Source organism: Callithrix jacchus, chromosome 6 (assembly GCF_049354715.1).
Source record: "Callithrix jacchus isolate 240 chromosome 6, calJac240_pri, whole genome shotgun sequence".
Lineage (NCBI taxonomy): Eukaryota > Metazoa > Chordata > Mammalia > Primates > Cebidae > Callithrix > Callithrix jacchus.
The window spans coordinates 151,595,876-151,620,219 of NC_133507.1; the positions used below are offsets into that span (position 1 = coordinate 151,595,876).

At 44.6% G+C, this 24,344-nt stretch overlaps 1 protein-coding gene across 3 annotated transcripts in view; it reads left to right on the forward strand.

Moving 5' to 3' along the window:
• The window catches only part of LOC128932438 (uncharacterized), a 66,061-nt gene that overhangs the window by 1,410 nt on the left and 40,307 nt on the right, over positions 1-24,344 (forward strand). The window lies entirely within an intron of this gene.

A 24,344-nucleotide genomic window follows, 5' to 3' on the forward strand; every position in this document is an offset into this window, starting at 1 on the left:
AGAAAAGGTACTGAAACGGAATCCAGGATGTGGGTGAGACTAGCAGTAGTCTCCATGGCTCTGAGATGGGAGAAGAAGGATGAAACAGACCCTCACTGCAATATTTTTGGCCAAAGAAGACTCAAAGTCCCTTGTTCTCTCTCTCTCTCTCTCTCTCTCTCTCTCTCTCTCTCTCTCTCTCTCTCTCTCTCTCTCTCTCTCTCTCTCCCTCCCTCCTCTCTCTCTCTCTCTCTCTCTCTCTCTCTCTCTCTCTCTCTCTCTCTCTCTCTCTCTCTCTCCCTCCTCTCTCTCTCTCTCCTCTCTCTCTCCTCTCTCTCTCCTCTCTCTCTCGACAGGGGCTTCACTATGTTGCTAGGCAGGTCTCAAGACTTGGGCTCAAGCAGTCCTCTTGCCTTGGCCTTTCAAAGTGCTGGAATCACAAGCTGAGCCCCGTGCCCGGCCAGCCCCTCACTCTTGGTCCCGTTCTGGGCCCCACCTCTCACTGCTCTTTCTGCACATCCCTTACCTACCTTGGTGGGCACCAGGTCCAACTTTCATCTCGATGCCTCCCTACCTCATTCCCAGCAGGGCACGCAACTCAATGTTTGCCTTGGAAGATTTTCCGTATTATTGAAGTGAACGCGTGAGTCGATCAAGCCTGTGCTGTTTTACCCCCCTGAAGTTTTGCACTAGTTCTCTACTGCAGTTGTAATAAATTACCACAGTCATAGCGGAGGAAAACCACACAAATTCACTATTTTACAGTTGTGAAGGTTGGAAGTTTGAAATGGGTCATACTGGGCCAAGTATGGTGTTGGCACTTTGAAGCCTGTGTTCCTTCTCGTGGCTCTAGGGGAGAGCCACCAGCTTCTGCAGGCCGCCCACATTCCTTGGCTGGTGGCTCCTCCGTCTTCAAAGCTAGCCCTGCCGCGTCATTCTGTCTTCTTTCCATGCTCACATCGCCTTGTCTCCTCTTTCCTGCCCTTATCCCTTTCCACTTTTTAGGACCCTGGGGATTACATTGGTTCTAAAAATATAATCCGGAGAATCTCTCTATTTTAAGGTCAGCTGATTAACGACCTTAATTCCCCTTTTGCCATGTAAGGTAACAAATTCACAGGTTCCAGGGATTAGGATGTGGACATCTTTGGGAGACCACTATTCTGCCTACCACAGATATGTTTCTTTCTTCCTTTCTTTTTTCCTTTCTTCCTTTCTTTGAAAAAAAAAAATTCACGTATTTTACTTTTTTTTTTTGAGACAGGGTCTCACTCAGTCACCCAGGCTGGAGTGCAGTAGCATGATTACAGTTCATTGCAGCCCCAACCTCCTGAGCTCAGATGATTCTCCCACCTCATCCTCCTGAGTAACTGGGACTACAGACCATGCTACCATGCTTGGCTAATTTTTTTGACTTTTTATAGAGACAGATTCTCATTATATTGCCCACTCTGGTCTTGATCTTTTGGACATAAGTGATCTGGCTGCCTCAGCCTTCCAAAGTGCTGTGATTACAGGCAGGAGCCACTGCATTGGGTCTATATCGCTATTTCTTATATCAACTCTTTTTTTTTTTGAGATGGAATCTCACTTTGTCACCCAGGCTGGAGTACAGTGGTGATCTTGGCTCACTGCAACCTCTGCCTCCCAGGTTCAAGTGATTCTCCTGCCTCAGCTTCCTGAGTAGCTGGAGTTACAGAAGCGTGCCATCCATCATGCCTAGCTACTCTTATATCAACTCTTGATTTAAAAATAACTGAGGCTGGGCAAGGTGGCTCATGCCTATAATCCCAGCATTATGGGAGGCCAAGGCGGCAGATCACCTGGGATCAGGAGTTTGAGACCAGCCTGGCCAACGTGGTGAAAACCTGTCTCTACTAAAAATGCAAAAATTAGCTGGGTGTGGTGGTGCACGCCTGTAATTCCAGCTGCTTGGGAGGTTGAGGCATGATATTGCTTGAATCTAGGATGTAAGAATTGCTTGAACCTGGTAGGTGGAGGTTGCAATGAGCTGAGATTGTGCCACTGCACTCCAGCTGGGCAGCAGAGTGAGAAAAAAAATTGAGAAAATTGTGGCCAAGTGAGGGCATTTTGATGAGGTGCTAGGCTTAAGTGGTTTACATATCTCACTTTTGCTGATAAGAATGTGGACAACCGATTGTTGGTGTTCCCTTGGTCTGTGCTTCTCATATCCGCTCATTTCAAGCAGGCTTTTGACAGCAAGGTTGGGGTTCCTGATAAGCACTTCAATTCCACATGATCCACTTCGTTTGAAAAGAAGTCTGTAAGATTTTTAAGTCTGTTTTTTTTTCTCTGAAAACTTGCTCACTTACGGAAGTATGATGATTGATCTCGTATGAATGATGCATATTTAGTGTACAATTTGATGAGTTTCAGCATGTCTGTGGAACAACCACCTCAATCAAATGGCTCCAAAATTTTCCTTGTGCTGCTTTGTAATCCTCATCCCCCGTCCACATGCCCAGGCAGTAGGCAGTCTTTAATTGGCTCGCTAAGAAGCTTCTCCTCCGGACCATGAAAGCCTTTTCTGATCAGTTATTTTGTCTTCCTAAGTATCATTGCTCTTACCGGTCTGTCGGTCTCTCAGTGACACAGGTGGGCTGAAAACAGGACCAAAGCAAAGAGGACTAACTGTGACCCACAAGTTGGTATGTCTGGGTTAAATAAATAGAAATCCACTATCAGGCGGGGCACAGTGGCTCACACCTGTAATCCCAGCACTTTGGGAGGCCAAAATGGGCTGATTGCCTGGGGTCAGGAGTTCGAGACCAGCCTGGCCAACATGGTGAAATCCTGTCTCTACTAAAAATACAAAAATTAGCTGGGCATGGTGACAGGTGCCTGTAATCCCAGCTACTCGGGAGGCTGAGGCAGGAGAATCGCTTGAATCCAGGAGACGGAGGTTGCAGTGAGCCGAGATCGTGCCACTGCATTCCAGCCTGGGTGACAGAGTGACACTCTGTCAGAAAAAAAAAAAAAAAATCCACTATCAGTTAGAATGTAAAATATAAGCACAATACTCTTTTCATGTATCTGAAGTAGAGAAACCTGACATTTTCTCTTGATTTTTAGGCAAATTATACATTTTCTCTCAATAGCAATCTTTTTTTTTTTTTTTAAGATAGAGTTTCGCTGTTGTTACTCAGACTGGAGTGCAATGGCACGATCTCGGCTCACTGCAACCTCCGCCTTCTGGGTTCAAGCAATTCTCCTGCCTCAGCCTCCTGAGTAGCTGGGACTACAGGTGCGCGCCACCATGCCCAGCTAATTTTTGTATTTTTAGTAGAGACGGGGTTTCACCTTTTTGACCAGGATGGTCTTGATCTCTTAACCTCGTGATCCACCCGCCTCAGCCTCCCAAAGTGCTGGGATTATAGGCGTGAGCCAACCGCGCCCGGCCTCAATCTTAACCTTTAATTGAATTGTGATAGCTAACAACCTTGCCTCTTAAGAAGGTAAACTGACTCACATGCTGCCTCTAGAAACCTCCTCTTAGTTCTAAAAACACACTCCATTGATTTTTATAACCCCACAGTAGAGTTGGGGTGAAACTAAGAATTTGGACAATGTGCGCCTTAATTTTGGTGGTTTAATGGAGTAGAATAGGCACAGAGTGGGCTAGAATTAGCTTTCGAGGAAGTTGCTAGCACAGAACATTGAAGGGGTAGGAGAAATGCCTTAAGGTGTCACCATGACTGCCTCGTTGCTGTAGCCAGCCCAGATGTAAAGACAACCTGCAAACTGCATGGTCACCAAGAACATCCTCTGTCTCTCAGTGCAGCCCTCTTTCTCACTCCTCCGAGTTTAATGTGGGGAGATCAAAGGCTAGAATCCAGAACACATGTGCCTGAAGTGCAAGTGCGCTCAGAAACCACAAGGCAAGCCACACACTGCGCGGCCAGGCGAAGCTTTCTGAAGGAGGAGGGAAATACTTTCTCTTATATAGGACCAGAAACCTAGGGCTGTGTCCAAAGCCTTGCCAGCTCTTGGCTTGTAAGGTCAGTCTGTGCCCATTCAGGATTCTCCCTTTGACTGGATTTATCTTTTTTTAAAGGTAATTGCAGATGCTTTCACCAAGTGGGGACCCTGGTTACACTGGGTCTCGGCAGGCATCTTCAATCTTTGCCTGCTGCCAAGCCAGCCTCCAGGGATTTCAGATTTCAGCATGGCTTGTGGGGACAGAAGGAGGTTGCAGAGTAGATGGCAGCCTTCAGCAGCCTGGAGTCTCATGACAACCACCACACTGGTCATGACAACCACGACATTGGTCGTGGCTTCTGGGTGCCTCATAAATTTACTTTCAGATTTCAGCAAGGTGTCATTTATATGCTTTATCCATGAACCATATGTGCTAGTAGTTACTTTTCAGCTATTCATTTGTTTTCATTCAACAAATATTTGCTGAGTGTGTGTGGTGTGATTTTACGAAGCGCTGGGGATACAGCAATGAATAAAACTAACACAAATGCTTTTCTGCACTGAGTATATGTCCCAGTGAGCAAGGCAAACAAATTATATATATGTAATACATATATGTGTATGTGTATTTCTCTCTCCATATACACACACACAAATATATTTATACACACACACACACACACACACACACACATACCATTAGTAATAAGCACTAAAAGAAAAAATTAGGCAAGGACAGAAAATTTGAAGGGTTGCCGTGATGGGAAATTTTTAGAAGGGAGAGAAGGCATCAACAAGAAGGACAGGAATGAGCCACTAGAATGGCAGGAGGAAGCTCATCCTAGCAGGAAGAATAGCAGGTGCAAAGGTCACAAGGCAGAGGGAAGTTGGCTTTTAGTCAGAAGCCACTGGAGAGTTGAGCAGAGGGGGCTGGGTGCAGTGGCTCACGCTTGTAATCCCAGCACTTTGGGAGGCCAAGGTGGGTGGATTGCTTAAAGCCAGGAGTTCGAGACCAGTTTGGCCCATATAGTGAAACCCTTTCTCTACTGAAAATACAAAAGTTAGCCTGGTGTAGTCATGTATACCTGTAATTCCAGTTACTTGGGAGGCTGAGGCAGGAAAATCACTTGAACACAGGAGGCAGAGGTTGTAGTGACCTGAGATGGCACCACTGTACTCCAGCCTGGGCAACAGAGAGAGACTCTGTCAAAAAAAAAAAAAAAAAAAAAAGGAAGAAGGAAATAAAGAAAAAGGAAGGAAGGAAAAGAAAAGAAAAAAGAGTAGAGAGGTGACGTGGATACTGACATTTACCGAGGTATGTCTGTCTACTGCATTGAAAAGAGGCTGCAGGACAACAGAGCAGAGGCAGAAAAACCAGTTAGGAGATGATTACAATAATCCAAGGGAGAGACAATGGCCACTGGGACCACAGAACTGGGAATGAAGGTTGTAAAATGAAGTTGAATTCTGAATACGCTTTGGAAGCAGAATTGTAGGATTTATTTACAGAGTGAATGTGCGTGAGAGAAAGTGGAGTCAAGGGTGACTCCAAGGTTTTGACCCAAGTAATGGGAAGGATGGAGCTGACATTAACAAAGATGGGAAGACTGAAGGAGGAGCCTGTTTGTGGGAGATATTAGGAGTTCAGATTTGGACCTGTTACTGTTTTGCTTTAATGTGACATACATAGTAGTCACACAGTGGAATATTATACAGCAATCAAAAGGATCAACTCCATTAACACAGCATATGTTTGAATCTTAGAAATTACCTATTAGGTAGAAAAAGCATAATACTCTTTATGCAAAATTATAAAACTTAAACCAAATATTTTTGGAATGCATCTAGGTGCAGTGCAACTGTCCAAAAGGGGAAGCAAGGAATGACAAACATGGGATTTAGGTCAGGGCTGATACAGAGATGGGATGGGTATGGTTAGATGTGCCTTACTGTCGTGCTGGTTTCATGAACACTTATTTAATTAACTTAGACAGATGTGGGGGCTCACCCCTGTAATCCCAGCACTGTGGGAGGCTGAGGCAGGGTGACTGCTTGAGGCCAGGAGTTCAAGATTAGCCTGGGCAGCCTCAATAGTGAGGCCCCATCTCTACAAAATAATAAATAAAAATAATAGCTGGGTGTGGTGGCATGCAGCTGTGGTCCCGGCTACTCAGGAGGCTGAGGTGGGAGGATTGCTTAAGCTCAGCAGTTCGAGGTTACAGTGAACTATGATGGTGCCACTGCACTCCAGCCTTGGTAACCAAGCAAGATCTTGTCTCTAAAATAAATAAATAAATAAATAATGAACTCACTATGACCAAGCGGGACTTACCCCAGGAATGCAAGGTTGGTATGTGTTTATTCATCAATTAATGTAATAGTATCAATAGAATAAAGGATGAGGTATGGGCCCATAGTATAGTCCTAGAAACTCAGGAGGGTGGGGTGGGAGGATTGCTTGAGGCTGTAGTGAGCTTTGATCCCACAACTGCACTCTAGCCTGTGTAAAAGAGCAAGATCTAAAAAAAAAAAAAAATGAAGAAGTAAAGAAAAGAAAAGACCTGGTACCATGGTGTATGCCTGTAATCCCAGAACTTTGGGAAGCCAAGGTGGATGGATCACTTGAGGTCAGATGTTCAAGACCAGCCTAGCCAACATGGTGAAACTCTGTCTCTACTAAAAATACCAAAATTATCTAGGTGTGGTGGCACGTGCCTGTACTCCCAGCTACTCGGGAGGCTGAGGCAGGAGAATTGCTTCAACCTGGGAAGTGGAGGTTACAGTGAGCTGAGATCACACTGCTGCACTCTAGCCTGGGCAACAGAGTGAGACTCTTTCTCAAATAAAGAGCAAAAAATCAAAATCACATGATCATCTTGATACAGAATAAGTATTTGACAAAATCAAACACCCTTTTATGATTAAAAAACCCCACACAACAGACTGGCCATTGAGAGGAACTTCCTCAACCTGAGAAAAGGCATCTACAAAAACTCACAGATAACATCATAGTAATGGTGAAAGATGAAATGCTTTCTCTCAAAGATCAGGAACAAGACAAGGAGATCCACTTTTGCCATGCCTATTCAATGTTGTACTAGAGGTTCTAGCCAGGGCAATTAGGCAATTAATAAAAGTTTAAAAATTAAAAAAAGAAATAAAGGAAATCCAGAATAGAAAGAAGAAAATATTATCTCTATTTTCAGATATATCATTTATATGCAGAAAACATAACAAAAATGGCACCAAAAAGTGCATTCAGCAAAGTTACAGCATGGGAGATCCGTGGATGCAAATCAACGATATTTCCGTACACTAACCATTACAGTAACATCAAAATGAATTTTAAAAAGTAGGAATACACTTACAGGAAGTGCCAAGCTTGTACTCCGAAAATTACAAAGCATTACTCAATGAAATTAAAGATGTAAATTCATGAAAAGATGTCCCTCTGAACACCAGCGGGCCTTACAACCCAGGCCGACTCTGTAGCCCTGGTTCACCAGGCCGCTCCCTCACTGGGCCTACTTTGGCTCCTCTGCAAGAAAGGATCAGGCGATTTCAAAGTATTGCCAAGACCAAATACCAGCATTAGAGAATTCTCAGGGCTGTGTAATCAGTGATTATGAAAATAAGGAGCTCTCCTCTTCCTTGTTGCGAAGGAGCAGAGCATGTGTGGTGAAAGCCAAGAACACACAGAGTTGAGCTGTCTCCGAGGTCAGCCAGACTGAAAGCCCAGCTGCTCCATCTGTGTGTACATGGCCTGGCATCAGGGCTGGAGTGGCTGTCATACCAGCCCCTACATCAGAGCGTTCTTGTGAGGATTAAACAGCACATGGACAGCACTATGCTTGGTACATCATTAGGGGACTTATTTCTAAAGTAGTGATAAAAGTGTCATCAAAGCCTATTCCACCTCAGAGAGAATCGCCTGACACGGGAGCCCTCCTGAGAGGCAGCATAAATGAGTCATTAAGAGTATAAGATCAGAGGGGTGTGGTGGCTCATGCCTGTAATCCCAGCACTTTGGGAGGCCGTGGTGGATGAATCACCTGAGGTTGGGAGTTCGAGACCAGCCTGACCAACATGGAGAAACCCTGTTTCTACTAGAAATATAAAATTAGCTGGGTGTGGTGATGCATGCCTATAATCCCAGCTACTCTGGAGGCTGAGCTGGAGAATCGCTTGAACCCGGGAGGTGGAAGTCGTGGTGAGCCAAGATCGCACCATTGCATTCCAGTCTGGGCAACAAGAGTGAAACTTGGCCTCAAAAAAAAAAAAATGAGTATAAATCTTGGAGCCTCACTGGTTGAACTGCAATCCCAACTTTCACCACTCACCTCTCTACCTGTTAATGAGGTTGCTTAGCATCTCTACATCTCAGCGTCCTCTTCTGTGAGATGAAAATGTCTCAGCCCATTTGGACTGCTGTAACAAAACACCATAAACTGGGTGGCTTACACACAGCAGAAATGTATTCCTTACAATTCTGGAGGCTGGGAGGTCCATGATTAGGGTGCTGCAGATTTGGTATCTGGTGAGGGCTCATTTCCCAGTTCACAGACAATGCCTTCTTACAGTGTCCTCACGTGATAGCAGTGGCAAGGGCACTCTCTGGGGTCTTTTTTTTTGAGGACACTGATCTCATTCATAAGAGCTATGCCCTCATGATCTCATTACATCCCGAAGGTCCTACCTCCCTAATACCATCACCCTGGGGGTTAGTTAGGTTTCAGTGTATGAATTTGGGTGAGATACAAACTTCCAGACCACAGCAGATAATAATAATAATAATAATAATAATAATAAAATACCTACCTCTTGAGTTGTTGTGAGGTGTATATGATTTAAAGTATGCGAAGGCTGGGTACGGTGGATCACACTTGGAATCCTAGCACTTTGGGAGGCTGAGGCAGGATGATTGCTTTAGTCCAGGAGTTCGAGACCAGCCTGGACAACAAAGTGAGACCCCTGTCTCTACAAAAAAATAAAAAAGTTAGCTGGGTATGATGGCATGTGCCTGTGGTCCTAGCTACAGGAGAGGCTGAGGCGGGAGAATCACCAGAGCCCAGGAGGTTGAGGCTAGAGGGAGCCACTGCACTCCAGCCTGGGCAACAGGCTGTCTGAATAAAAAAGCACATGAAGTCTATTGACCTGTACCTCCTGGTGAGATACACTGAGAGGAACACAGTAGCCCTGCTGTCAGATTCTTGACAAAAAATACATAAGTCTAATCATGGGGAAACATCAGACAAAGCTGAATTAAGGGACATTCTACAAAATAACTAGGCTATTCTTTCCAAGAAGGTTGGCATCACCAAGGGTAAACAAAGATTCAGGAAGAGTCCAGCTTAAAGGAGACGTGAGAGACGAAACAAATAAATGCAACATGTGCTCCAGGGCTGCTTTTACCAGTCGTGGTGGGACCATTGGCTAAATCTGATTAGGGTCTGGAGATTAGGCCCTAGCAGTTTTTAAAAATTTTAACAATTACATACTGTGGTTCTGTAAGAGAACATTTAAAAAAAAAAACAAAAACAAAATGCTCGCTGAAGTATTTAGGAGTAAAAGACAATTTTTTGAAAGTATGCGAAGTTCTTAGAACCCTCCTTGGCGCATACATAAAAGTATGTACAGTTCTTAGAATGATCCCACGAGTGTCAGCTGTTATTTTCTCGCTGAGTTTTTGCAGTGCCGGATTCCATTTAGTATCCAGCAGTGCTATTGTGACCTTGATTAACAATGCTGCAGGAAACTGGCTGATCTCACTGCCTTCTGTTTTCCTGTTTCCCAGTTTGGTTTCCGATCTTACGCAGTCCCAAAAAATAGGTACCCCATAAATATACACATCCACTAAGTATGCACAAAATTTGTTTAGATTAAAAAATTAATAAAACAGAGAAAAAACAAAAGAAAATATAGAAATGCTACAGGGAGTTTCCTTTTCTCACACTTAACACCTCTCTGTTCCTCTTGCTTGTTTCTGCTCTCCTTACCTCTCTCCATTCCCCTTTTATTGATGGGCCTGATTATTGGTGCAGGCTGAGCCCACCTCCACTCCTTGGTGGAGGCTCTTGGGGCAGGACTGGGTGGGTCGGACTCCTCTGCCTCAGCAGGGCAATCTGCTGCTGAGCATGGAGAGGGCTGCTCGGAGAGGAGTGGGACGTCTGGAGAGAAGCGATCTCCTAAAGAAGACTTTTAAATAGTTCTCTGTGGTCTATGGATAATCGGATGAGATATGGGGGAGGGGTGGTGTCACATAAAAATGCCTATCTAAGCCATGTGCTGGTTTTTAATTTATTGTGGGACTAGCTCCCTAGGGACCAGGATGGCCAGACAAGGGCAAGAGAATTTAGGGTTAGATAGTTAGGGTTAGTTTTCTCAAGACTTTTGTCATGCATGGAGGGCTAAATCCTGAACCCAGTCCTCAGTGACTTTTACCTTGGGATGAGAGGACTGAATTGTTGTGTTTGTTGGTGACTTGACAGCTCCTAATAAAACATAGTTACCTGGGTTCATTGTAAGGAAGGCCAGTATTGCTATGGATGTGTAATTAGCCTAGAGTCTCACCCACCTGAGCCACAGTGGGGCCTTCGGGATACTTGGGGTAAAACAAAAATCACAATCAAATGTGGTTCATGCGGTTTTAAACCTCCATGGAGAGAGATCTGCCAGTGGGAAGGATGAACAAAAATGGCTTGATCCTTCTCAATATATATAGAGGTGAGAGGATGGAGAAAGACATTGTTCCTAGAGGTTATACTGGCTGCAAAAATAGGAGGGTGTTCTTTGTGGGTATCAGGACTGTCAGAATGATTTGAGGCAGTATCTCCTGAGGGTGAACTGGCAGCACTGGTGATTTTAGACTAGCGGTGACTAACACTAGGTCTCCATCAGGCATTTTAAAAGAGTATTGAGCTCCTACAAGGTGCCAGGCGCCAGGTGTCTAGGTGCTGACACATTAGTAATAAACACGTGCATGTCCAATTCTTTTTCAGTTCATTGAAAATTCAAGAAAAAAGGGTGGGGTCTTTAACACCTCTAATTCATTAAGCGAGAGAGCAGTCTTCAGATTCAGAATCATCAACAAGAAGCCCTACCTAGTTGGAATTTAACAACCCTGTGTTGTTTTCATGTACTGATTTGTGGTTTCCCTTGTCAATTCATTTAACAATAGTTATCAAGGGCCAGGTGAGTTTTGGATGACAGAGAATACTACACTGGACAAGCAGACAGGAGTTCCTGTCCTCATGGAGTATGCATTCTAAGGGAGAGTGAAACAGGTAATATTTCAGGTGCTGATAAGCATTATACAATGAAACAAAGCAAGGTGAGGGAAGTGAGAAGGAGGTTGCTTTGCTCTTTTATATATTTACAAGTGATAGACTTGCTTTCTGTTTACATGAATGATATGACACCTTCTATCCAAATAAAATTTAAGTCAAACCTGATTTCATTTAAAGAAAGTGATAAGTAATCATTAAGCAAGATGGTAGGCAAATAAATGGCATGTGGCAAGCATTGCTCTAATGCAGTGGTTCCCCGCCTTGGCTACACATTAGAACACCTGGGAGCTTTTGAAAACTCTAGACCAATTGCATCAGAAGAATTAGCCAAGTAATCCCCATCCTAGCCTCGCAGGGGGTTTATTTTCTGGAGATACTGAACCAGAGAGGGTCCAGATGCAGGTATCAGCAGGGCAGAAGGTGGAGCTGAGGATCCAGAGAGCTCCGGGGTTGGGTGACATCTGCTTACTAAGTGGTGGGACATCCCCGCTCCAGTACCTTTTTACTTCTGTTCCCAGGAGGGCAGCCTGGCTTATTTTCCCAAAAAGGTGACTAGAAGATTGTTCCCTGGAGTAACTGAATAGGCTCAAAAAGACTGAGTTGAAAATAATGATGTTTGGGGGGTACCCAATGACAAAGTAGGCTTTCCACCTAATAATAACCAGTAAAATATACCCATTGGCAAACCCTTCCCTGCTCAAGAACACAGAGCTTTTAATTAGCTATAGGATGGAGGTCTCAATCTATGCCCGCTAAGCAAATTGGATTTTTAAAAGTTGGTTATGATGGTGGGACGCATGATCCATGCTTAGAGTGTGGGCACTGACTGTTCCCATCCTGAATGAAGTAGGTTACACAGAAGTGCCCGCCGGCTGGAGGTGCCTCTCCACTGGCCCACCATTGGTGTGTGCTCACTAAGAAGAGTAATTGACCATGCTTCAGTGAGCCTGACTTGATTCTCACACTTTATGAATTATTTTATTCAATTTTCACAATACCTCCATGAAGGAGAGGCTATTATTTCCTCATTTACAGGTGAGGAATTAGGGGCACAGACGGGTTAAGGAACTTGCCCTGGTTCATGAAGCTAGTAGGACTTAAATCAGGCAGTCCAGCTCCACAGTCCCTGCGTCAGCCACGAAAGCATGCTGTCTTTAGTTGAATACACATTTTAAGGAAGTGGGGTGGCGGGGCGGGAAATCCCAAGACACATGTCCTTGGTTCCTGCAGGATATGGTTGGTTTGAGGAACAGGTGTCTCCGTCTCCCTAACCAGGTGCTTAAAGGCTTCCTTGACCTGACCCAGCTCATGTTTCGAGTGTCCTCTTCTGCTACACCTGTGTTGTCACTGTTCCAGACTGAGTGGATTGCCCTCAATTTCCAGAAGACGTTCCTGCTTTGTGTTTCCACGTGCTTTTTCCTTTGGTCATGATTCGACCCAAGCTAGCTCTTTCATGGTCACATCTCTCAGATCAAAAAAAAATTTTTTTTTTTTTGAGACAGAGTCTTGCTCTGTTGCTCAGGCTGGAGTGCATTGGTGTGATCTCAGCTCACTGCAACCTCTGCCTCCCAGGCTCAAGCGATTCTCCTGCCTTAGCCTGCTGAGTAGCTGGGATTACAGGTGCCTGCCACCACACTGAACTGATTTTTCTGCATTTTTAGTAGAGACAGAGTTTTGCCATGTTGGCCAGCCTGGTCTCGAACTCCTGTCCTCAAGAGACCTACCCGTATTGGCCTCCCAAAGTGCTGGGTTTACAGGCATGAGCTACTGCACCTGGCTCAGGTGAAAATGAACAGGACCTCTTTTATAATCCCATGGAACTTGTCTGGTACTCTGTGGAGCACCTCTGCTGGTTTTGTCTGTCTGTCAAGCCCACATTTTCTTTTCTTCTGCTACCAGCAACCTGGTTTTCCCCGTGGTGAGCCATCTCTGGTGAGGGTTGAGCTGCTTTTACAGGATCCCAGGCTCATCCTGTCAGGGCATTCTTTTTTTTTGACTATAGAAATTGGCTTGGGAATAGACCCATGACCCAAACCAAGCCAATTATACCTCAAATCTCAGCTCTTTGACTGTGACTGTTGGGAAAAAGGCAGTGTCTGCTGGGCTTGCCAACCTGATAGAAACCAAGCCTCGAGCTGCTGGGGGAAACTTCAGGTGTCTTATGGGAGCACGGCCCTATCTAAAGTTGGTCAGTGAAAACAGAACAGAGCCAAAAGTTGGAGAGATGAAGAAATGATGCCCTCATGTAAGCTGCTGGGTCCAGCCTTGCTTTCCAGAATCTCTGTCTGTGTTTTTCTGTTACTTGAACAAATAGGTGCTCTTGAGCCAGTGTGAGTTGCAGTCCATCCTAGGCAAGTGCCGGAACCCTGACGCATGCACGGCCTGTGTGCCTTGGATTAGGATGATTCTGGTTCTGAGTTCTAGGGGGCAAGGACACACGTGATTCTCTGTGCAGCACAGGGCGTAGAGTAGGTATTCCGTCATACATGCAGGCCACGGGGTGACTCACTCACTGCTGTTGGGTGTGTTGGAGGGTCCCATGCAGTTCCTAGGGGCCTTGGAGAGCAATCCCTGGTTTGCTGATCTTGTTCTCCACCTCCTTCTCAGGAAACCAAACTTTCTCTAGTTGCCAACGGCAAAATGGAGTTGCTGTGGGAAGACATCTTTTTACTTGTTCAGTCCAGAACCAGCACTCCTGTGCTCCCCACCTTGGCAATGAGAAGGGCGTGCCTTTCTCTTGATGTTTCTTTCATGGCACTGGAGATCATTGGTAGATAATCTCTATGATTTCCTTAAATTTAGCGGGAAACCCAGAGGATTTAGAGAGGATGGGATTTAGAGAGAGCCATTTCCCGATCAGGAGAGGAGAAGAAAGAAGTCTTAACATAAAGGCCTGAAGTGCAGACTCTCAGGACCGTCTGTACACAAGGACAGTCCACAACAAAGTTGTAACGTAAGGTAGGTGTCTTTGGAGCCCAGCCAGTCCCCAGAGCAGTAGCCCATTTTTTCCCTCCTGAAGTGCCTCTCCAGGTGGCTTCTTGCCCATCAAGCCACTGAGGTCAGTCGGTCCCCTACTCCTGTCCAGCTGGCTGTCCCACACCCTTCACAGACTTAGACTGTTGAAATTGCATTCCTCATTCTCGTTCAATCCGCCCACCTCCCGAGTCCCCAGTGTCTTAGTGGTAACATTACTGTCGGTCACCCAGGTACAACAGATGGGCATTTCAGAAGTAAAGGTCAGATAATGTCACCCCCTGTGGCCCACACTGTTGCATCAAGCCGTCCCACTTGAAGCACTGAAGCACTCGTTCCCCCCACTTAACCCCCCAGCCTCAGTTAGGCCTAGGGCCTCTGCCAAGGCTGGGCTCATTCTGATTGATGAGTGATCTCGCCTTACCAGATATGAAATATTTTGAATATCACTCCTGGAATACCTAAAATACCTATAAAATACCTGGAATACCTATAATTCTATGTTGTACATTTATATTTTATTATCTTTTAAAACTTTTATTTTGAAAAAAAAATAGATAAGTTCTCACTATGTTGATCAGGCTGGTCTAAAACTCCTAGGCTCAAGTGATCCTCTTGCCTTGGCTTCCCAAAGTGCTGAGATTACAGGCGTGAGCCACCATGCCTGGCCTACTAGACATTTAAATGTATTGAGTTAAATCACTTGCTGCAAGGTCAGGCGTGGTGGCTCATGCCTGTAATTCTAGCACTTTGGGAGGCCGAGGTGGGCAGATCACCTGAGGTCAGGAGTTCAAGACCAGCTTGGCCATTATGGCAAAACCCCTTCTCTACTAAAAATACAAAAATTAGCAAGGTGTGGTGGCGCGTGCCTGTGGTCCAAGCTACTAGGGAGGCTGAGGCAGGAGTCATTTGAACTGGGGAGGCGGAGGTTGCAGTGAGCTGAGATCAAGCCACTGCACTCCAGCCTGGGCGAAAAGAGAGACTCCATCTCCAAAAATATATATATATATTCATTGGCTGCAAATATACAGTTTGAGTGACTGCTACGTGTACTTGCCTGGCCTAACAAAATGTGGAGAGAACTATGCGTCCCCACACAAATGTACTGCACTCCACACAGATACGCTGAACCCCACATGGATCCACTACATCCCACAAACACCCAGAGGCTTGCATGCCCCAGCCTCTCATTTCCTGTGGCACAGAGAAACAGGAACAGGGAAGACAAAAGGTGAATACTATGATGGAGAGGCCACTGGACAGATTTCTTGGAGTCTGGTGGATGACTGGAGGCTATGGTAGGTGGACAGCTGCAGCAGAGGCGTTGACGTGCGGCAGAGCCTGCCTGGTGATGTTGCAGAAAAGAGGCTGTACAACTTGGGAAGAGCCTCCTAACACCCATGGACTTTGGGAACAAGAATCTCAAGTTTCTGATCACGGATAGTGTCTGCAGTGAAGGCTCTCTCCTACCCCCAATTCTTTATTTTTCTTAAAATGCACATGTTATCCTTAGATGATTCCTACGCCACTGACTCAGTTTGGAATGGCATAAAATAAAACTAGTAGATGGAAAGAATTTTTAAAAAGCCAGGGGAAAAAAATGCTGATGTGCCCAGTGTTTCTCCTTGTTATTCACCCTTTAAGAGCTGGTTTATTCCTTCCTCTGTGGGTGCCCAGGCCCCATCTCAGTGGCACTTAGTGAGCAGGCTCTCCTTGTTGAATGCACACCTGAGTAAATCTACACAGCACAAAGGTTCCTACTCTAGGGGTTAGCAGGCTTTGGCTTTCAACTTGCCTTACTACTGGGATGATGAAATTGGCCTTTCCTCTGCTCTTGCTATGAACATGCATCTGTGTCATTCATTTCAACATACGGGGTTGTGGAAGCAAATAGCACTCTTCTGAACTGCATCTGGGGGTAGAGGTGGTGGCAGTGGGCAGTAGGGAGATTTGCTGGAATAGAAGCTGGGCACACGGAGACCATCTCTGTTTTTAAGACACATACACCCTGTTAGTCAAGCAGGACCAGCAACTCTTTCTCTTCCTCCACACGCTGACTCTCCCCAGTCATCCCTGGGCCCACCCGTGTCCATTCTCGTGGGCCTGGATTGCAAAGTAATTCCAGGCTAGCATTCAAATTGTGAAGGAACCACCATTGGGGAGGGGGTGCTGGCATCATAAAAGTTAATTTACCAGTTTCTAAGGGTTGAAAGAGATGTTGGAGATTATCTAAACCAGGGGTCAGCAAATTGGGCCAAATCCAGCTTGACACCCATTTGGGGGAAATACAGTTTTATTAGAATACAGTGTCCATTCCCTTATGTATTGTCTAGGGCTGCTTTTGTGCTATCATGGCATGAAGTAGTTGCAATAGCAACCGTATGGCTTGCAAAGCTGAAAATAGTTACTATTTTCTCCTTTTCAGACAACATTTGCCAACACCTGATCCAATCTAAGCCTGTTTACTTCCCCATACGTGTGATTGTTCAATTATTCAACACCTTCTGTGATAGCTCACTTCCTAAATTCACCAGCTCTTTAATTCTGGAAGATTCCATCTCATGTTAAGCTGGATTTTCTTTCTTTTCTTCCCCCTACTACTTTATTGGAAAACTAAAGTCAGATAATACCAGAGAGCTCTTCCTTTCTTCCTTCCCTCCCTCCCTCCTTCCTTCCTCTTTCTCTTTCTTTATTCTCTCCTCTCTCTTTCTCTCTTTATTTCTTTTCTTTTTTTGCCCACCTGTGACTGTCTTGATCGAGTTTATATATATAAAATTTAATTAATTAATTAATTTTTTGTGACAGGTCTCACTCTGTCACCCAGGCTAGAATATAGTGATGTGTTCATGGCTCACTGCAGCCTGGGCCTCCTCCCAGCTCAAGTGATCTTCCTCTTCTCACCTCAGCTTCCCCAATAGCTGGGACCACAAGCTCTTGTCACCATGTCTGGCTAAGTTTTGTATTTTTATTTTTTGTAGAGACAGGGTTTTCCCTCTTGCCAAGGATGGTCTCAAACTCCTGGGCTCAAGCAATAGGCTTCTCAAAATGCTGGGATTACAGGTGTGAGCCACTATACTTGGCCCAAAGATTAGTTATTTCATTTCCTTCTCACCAATGATCTCTCCCACCACTTTGTGAAGATGTTTGTAATTCCACCATTAGATCCTTGGCAAGAAGGAAATGAAATAACTACCTTTCAGATAACCTGACATAGGTAGTTGCCTGTTTTCTTCACACTTCAAGGGTTACCCTTGGGCTGCAAGTTTGAAGATTCAGCTTTGTTTTAAGCAGAGGCAAATCAGCCTTTGGAAGTGGGGTTAACTACACACCAATATTCTCTTTTTAACCCTTTGAAAGTGGTCAGCTCATAATATTATCGTGATTCACACATACACAGAGCATGGATTTCAGGTCTTTCTCCTAGAAAAAGAAAAATACTAAAATAGAAATAATTATGCAAGGGAAGAAATAAGTATGCAATTATTCAATAAAATAGAAATAATTATGCAACAGTCTGAGATTTTGTGATTTCAGGGTTTCAGTTAGATACTATTCCCTTTACTGGTGCTATGTGACAAATCACACCAAAACTTAGCAGCTTAAAATAACCATTTAATTTTGGGCCAGGTATGGTGGTTCATGCATGTAATTCTAGCAGTTTGAGCGGCTGAGGCAGGAGGCTCTTTTGAACCCAGGAGATTGGGACCAGCTTGGGCAACGTAGTGAGACCTTGTCTTTACAAAAACAAAAACAAAATAAGCCAGATGTGATAGTGTGCACCTGTATTCCCAGCTACACAGCAGGCTGAGCTGCAGGGATCACTTGAGCCTGGAGTTCCAGGCTGCAGTGAGCTGTGAATGAGCCACTGCACTCCAGCCTGGTGATAGAGTGAAACCCTGTATCAGAAAACAACACAAACATTTAATTTTGCTTACAATTTAGTGGATCAGGAACTTCGGAAGGGCCCCGCTGGGCCATTCTGTTTTGAGAGTCGTCATGTGGCCACAGTCAGATGTCAGCTGGGCTTGACCTGCAAGGTGGCTCACTCTGATGGCTGGCAGCAGATGCTTTTTGTCAGCTGGATGCTCAGCTGTGATGTTGGCTGGAGAACTGCCTACGCATGGCATGGCAGCCTCAGCATCGTTGAACTACTTACATGGCAACTCAGGGCTCCAAGGGCAAGTGATCCAGAGCATGTCAGGTGCACTCCTGATTGGTTGAAGCAGTCACTAGCCCATTCAGATGCAAGGGGGAGGTGACATGAATCCCACCTTTCAATGTTAGGAATGGCAGAGTCACACTGTAGAAGAGCAGGTAGGATGGGAGATATTGTGACCATCTTTGGAAAATAGAATTTGTCACAAGTACTGTCCTGAAGTCATATTTTCTATTTCTTCAGGAACCATGGCATACCCAAAATATGACCCAATGAGAGGAGCTTTAAAATAAGTTTTCTCCACTTTCTATTCGTTAGGTCCTTCTTTTCTCAATTGCTTCCCATCCTCCATCCATAACAATGGAACAAGTGAACTGTCCTCACATGCTGGATTGCCTGTAATATTGGTTCTGGACATCAATGGCATTACCATTTAGTCACACTGTACTTTGACACTACTCTGAGGACTTTGCACAATCGTTTTGTCCATTGCAAGTTGCTCAACAATTTTGTTTTGTTGTTTATGTCAGGATCGGTGGAAATTAGAGGGTAATTGATCATTTTCTGAAAGGGGTTTTTGAAAACTTCCAAAAGGGTGACCCATTCCTCACCTGCCCGAAAAAGGTCGCTTGACGCTGGAACTTTACATAGCATATTTTATGCAGTCTTGCCCTGAAACACTGCCATATCCACACATCTGCCCTTCTTCCCTCTCTCCTTACGCCTCACAACTATCCTGTTGGTTCTTAGAATTTTTGAATAGCAGCTTTGGGGAAAAACTTTTTATGTGAAATATATAAACACATGAAGCACATTTAAATATTTCCTGTACCAGCAGTTCCAGTGCTTGCCAAGCTGCTTAGGAGAAACAGGTAAGAACCTGTGGGGAAAAAGTAGATTAATTCCTGGTGAGTATTTTATTCATCCTTTGTATATGACTGTCTTAGTCTGTTTTCTGCTGCTGTAGCAGAATACTACAGACTGGGTAATTTATAAAGAAAAGAGATTTAGTTGGCTCATGATTCTTGAGACTGGCCGGGAAGTCTAGGGCATGACACTCGGCCATATGGTGGGAGCCTTCTTATTGCATATTCCCATGGAGGAAAGTGGAAAGGTATGTAAGTGCTCAAGACCGAGAAGGAGAGGGCCAAACCGACGTGTTCCTCACAGAAGACCCTCAATCTCTCAATACCATCACAATGGCAATTAAATTCCAACATGAGTTTTGGAGCAAACATTCAAACCATGGCAATGACTAAGCTGTTTTGTAACTTGATATAATTCAGGTCTGTATAAAAATTAAAGGGACAGCTTCCCCCCAAAAAATAAAGTTTGCATTTTTTTTTTTAGACGGGGTCTCACTTTATCATTCAGGCTGGAGTGCAGTGGCACAATCATAGCTCACTGCAGCCTTGACCTCCTGGGCCTAAGTGATTCTCCCACTTTAGCCTCCTGAGTGGCTGGGACTACAAATATGTGCCACCACGTGGGACTAATTTTTTTATTTGAAGAGACAGTGTCGAACTATGTTGTCCAGGTTTGTCCAGGTCTTGAACTCCTGGGCTCTAGAGATCCTCCTGCTTTGGCGTCCCAAAGTGCTGCGATTACAGGCATGACCCACTGTGCCTGGCAGTTTGCAATATTTTATGAAGGCATTAGGAAAATCTGTGTGTGCATGAGTGTGTGTATATTTTATGTACACCCATTCTATAAAATTGTCACATGACTTGGGAATAATTTCAGTTCCCACCCTGTTGGGAACTCATTGTGTGTTAGTATATATGCTGGCTATGTTGTTAGCTAGTCCACTTCTACTTGGTTTTCATCCAATAGCACATCTTCCCTCAGAGCCATGTACTAGTACTTGCTGGTGTTCAGACAATCTAGGCAGCAGGTAGAAGATACAGTCTGGGAGTCTGTCATGCCCAGTATCTAATTTTCCCATCCTAGAATTGAAGAGCTATTTTCTTATGCTATAAATGTACCCAAACTTTATGTGCATGAAAATCACTGCAGGTGTTTGTTCAAACACATCTTCCTGAGCACTGTCTCTGAAGATTCTAATTTAGTGGGATGAGGTGTGGCCACGGTATCCATTTCCATTTCCGCTGATTCAAGCTCTCCCTACCTCCTATGGCATTGACTCTAATGTACTCCTTCTCCCCTTATCCCAAGCTTCTATTTTTTGCTATGTTAGGCCTCGGTTGTATTAAGCCATCAGAGAATGTGTGTGTGTGTGTGTGTGTGAGAGAGAGAGAGAGAGAGAGAGAGAGAGAGAGACACCAAGCAAAAACATAAGCATTCTTCTCTATGGCCTTCATTTAGTTTAGCATAAATCTGATTTCCTAGCCTGAAGGGTATCTGGCCAGGGGTGGAATTGGACCAAAATAAGCAGTTTATCAAATGATAGGGTTTGGATATTTGTCTCCTCCAAATCTCATGTTGAAATGTAATCCCCAGTGTTCATTAGAGCTGGTGGGAGGTATTGGATCATGGGGGCAGAGGCTTCATAAATGGCTTAGCATCATCTGCTTGGTGATGGGTAAGTTCTCACTCTGAGTTTTTGTGAGATCTGGTTGTTTAAAAGTGTGTGACACCTCCCCACACTTGCCTGCTCTCTCACCATGTGGCATGTTGTCTCCCTATCACCCTCCACCATGATTGGAAGCTCCCTGAGGCTTTCACCAGAAGCAGATGCTGGTACTATGCCTCCTGTGCCGCCTGAAGAACCATGAACCAATTAAACCTCTTTTCTTTCTTTTTTTTATTGAGACGGAGTTTCGCTCTTGTTACCCAGGCTGGAGTGCAACGGCGCGATCTCGGCTCACCGCAACCTCTGCCTCCTGGGTTCAGGCAATTCTCCTGCCTCAGCCTCCTTAGTAGCTGGGATTACAGGCACGCACCACCATGCCCAGCTAATTTTTTTTGTATTTTTAGCAGAGACGGGGTTTCACCATGTTGACGAGGATGGTCTCGATCTGTTGACCTTGTGATCCACCCGCTTCGGCCTCCCAAAGTGCTGGGATTACAGGCTTGAGCCACCTTGCCCGGCCTAAACCTCTTTTCTTTATAAATTACCCAGCCTCAGGCATTTCTTTATAGCAATACAAGAACAGCTTAATACATCAAATGAGTGCTTCTCTTCATTCTCCCTCCAGCCTCTTGCTGAGCAGGCTTTGAGGTACCTGTGAAATGACCTGGCAGTGAAAACAGCCATTTCAGGGGCACATCCAAAAGGGGAGAGGAGGTAGAGCTCTGTTTCCCCCAAACTTGAGAGGTGAGAAGTATTTTTTTTTACTCTTCTGAATTCAAGGGGGAATTAGCGTCATCCTAACAAAAATCTCAGTGGTCTCCAGAGCTGTGCTATTCAGATTTCAGTGTGTCTGTGAATCATCTGGGATCTTGTTAAAATGCAGACATGACTCATCAGGTCTGGGCTGGGGCTGGAGATTCTGATGGTCTAATAAGCCCCCAGGTGATTCACTCCCATGCTTCTTGGACTACACTTTGAGTAATAAGCAGAAATAAATGCCAAAGTCTTATTGGAAGAAAGCACCATGTTCACTTCAGAAGCCATGTTCACTAATGGACTGTTTGTGGGGTGGAGTGGGTAATTAAATAAGTTTTGGAACTGAGGTTTCGCAAGAAATAGGGAAGGTGAGCGTTGTCAGAGGACCCAAGATGAGGAGAGCAGGCAAAGAGAAGCAGGACAAAATGGAGAAAATAGTCTGGGATAGGAGAGCGTTAGCTTGTAAAGAGGGCTTTTTACCAGCTCCATTTGAAGGGCGCATGATGAAATGCAGGCACCACTCTCCTGCGGACCCTTCTCCTAGCACTGTTGGTGGGAGTGTAAAATAGTTTCACCACTGTGGAAAGCAGTATGGCGAGTCCTCAAAGAGCTGAAAGCAGAACTACCATTCGACCCAACACTCCATTACGGGGTATATGCCCAGAGGAATATACATCATTCTACCATAAACACACATGCACACAAATGGACATTGCAGCACTGTTCACAATAGCAAAGGCCTGGAATCAACCTAAATCCCATCAATGACAGATTGAATAAAGAAAATGTGGTGCATACACACCAGGGTACTATGCAGCCATAGAAAAGAGACCACAGCTTTTGTGGGAACATGGATGCAGCTGGAGGCCATAATCCTTGGCAAACTAATACAGGAACAGAAAACCAAATACCATATATTCTCATTTATATGTGGGAGCTAAATAATGAGAACTCATGAAGAAGGAAACAACAGACACTGGGGCCTACTTGAGGGTGGAGGGTGGGAGGAGAAATAGGAGCAGAAAAAATAACTATTGGGTACTAGGCTTAGTACCTGGGTGATGAAATAATCTGTACAACAAACGCCTGTGACATGTGTTTACCTATATAACAAACCTGTACATGTACCCTCGAACCTAAAATACAAGCTAAAAAAAGAATACTCAGTTAAATTTGAGTCTCAGATAAACAATGAATACTTTTTAGTAGAAGTATGCCCCAAATAGTGTATGAGACATACTTACAGGAAACAATTACTATTTGTTTATTGGTAAAATTCAGTTTTATTATTTATTTTTTTTTTTTGGAGACCAAGTCTCACTATGTCACCCAGGCTGGAATGCAGTGGCACAGTCTGAGCTAATTGCAACCTCCACCTCCCAGTTTCAACTGATTCTCCTACCTCAGCTTCCCAAGTAGCTGGGATCACAGGCACCACCACAAACAGCTAATATCCAAGATCTAATTTTTTGTATTTTTAATAGAGATGGGGTTTTTCTATAGCGGCCAGGCTGGTCTCAAACTCCTGGCCTCAAGTGATCCCCCCACCTTGGCCTCCCAAAGTGCTGGGATTATGGGCAAGCACCACCATGCCTAGCCTAAAATTCAAATTTGTTAGGTTGGTGCAAAAGTAATTGCGATTTTTGCCATTAAATGTAATAGCAAAGCATTCTGCATTTTGATTTGCTAAATCTAGCAGGCCTTCCCGGATCCCGTATTCCATTTCCTCCTAATACTTGAGCACCCATTGTCTGTGCTCCCAGAGTAACCTGCGCATTCATCTCTAGCACCATCCCACCATATTAAACAGAGTCGCCGCTTCACTGTGCTCTCGCCGTATCCCACAGACTTCTAATGATTGACGGTGTTTTGAAAGTTGATTCAGTATCGTTAAAATATAATGGCGAAATGTATTTGACATTTGTAGTTACACAGAATATAGCTGTGTTTAAGCATTGTTTTTATTTGCTTCAAATAATTTTTTTTTTGTCTTGGACTTCTTTGTTTAAGGTAAGAAAATGGATGAGGGCTCTTAGTAACATTTATACTGAAGATGAATGTCATTCATCTGATATAGAAATGGTTTGCTTATAAGGGCTTTTCATTCGTTGTTGGTCTTAATCAGTAAAACTGGATAAATTTAAACATGATCACAGAACCAAACACGACATGAAAGAAAACCACAAATTGCTTTTGCTTGTTAATAAACTATCTTCAGAGATTTCTCTGGGTTATCATCTTGTACCCACCCAGGTCAGAGAGAGGGAGAGCAGGTCCTAGAGCTCAGAACTAAGAACAAGCTGCTGTTCAAAGGCTCAGGCTGAGTCACTAGCATTCAACGAGCAAAACCTCTACAGAGCTTTTCTGACCTCCTTCTCTCTCTCTCTCTCTCTCTCAATCTCTCTCTCTCTCTTTCTTTTTGACACAGTGTCTCAGTGATTTTCCTGCCTCAGCCTCCAGAGTAGCGGGGACTACAGCCACCATCACGCTCAGCTAATTTCTTTCTTTTTTTTTTTTTTAAAACAGATTCTCACTCTGTTGCCCAGGCTGGAATGCAGTGGCAGGATCTTGGCTCACTACAACCTCTGCCTCCCAGGTTCAGGCGATTCTCCTGCCTCAGCCTTCTCCAGCAGCTGGGACTACACATGTGTGCCATCATGCCTGGTTAATTTTTTGTGTTTTTAGTAGAGACCGCATTTCACTGTGGTAGCCAGGATGGTCT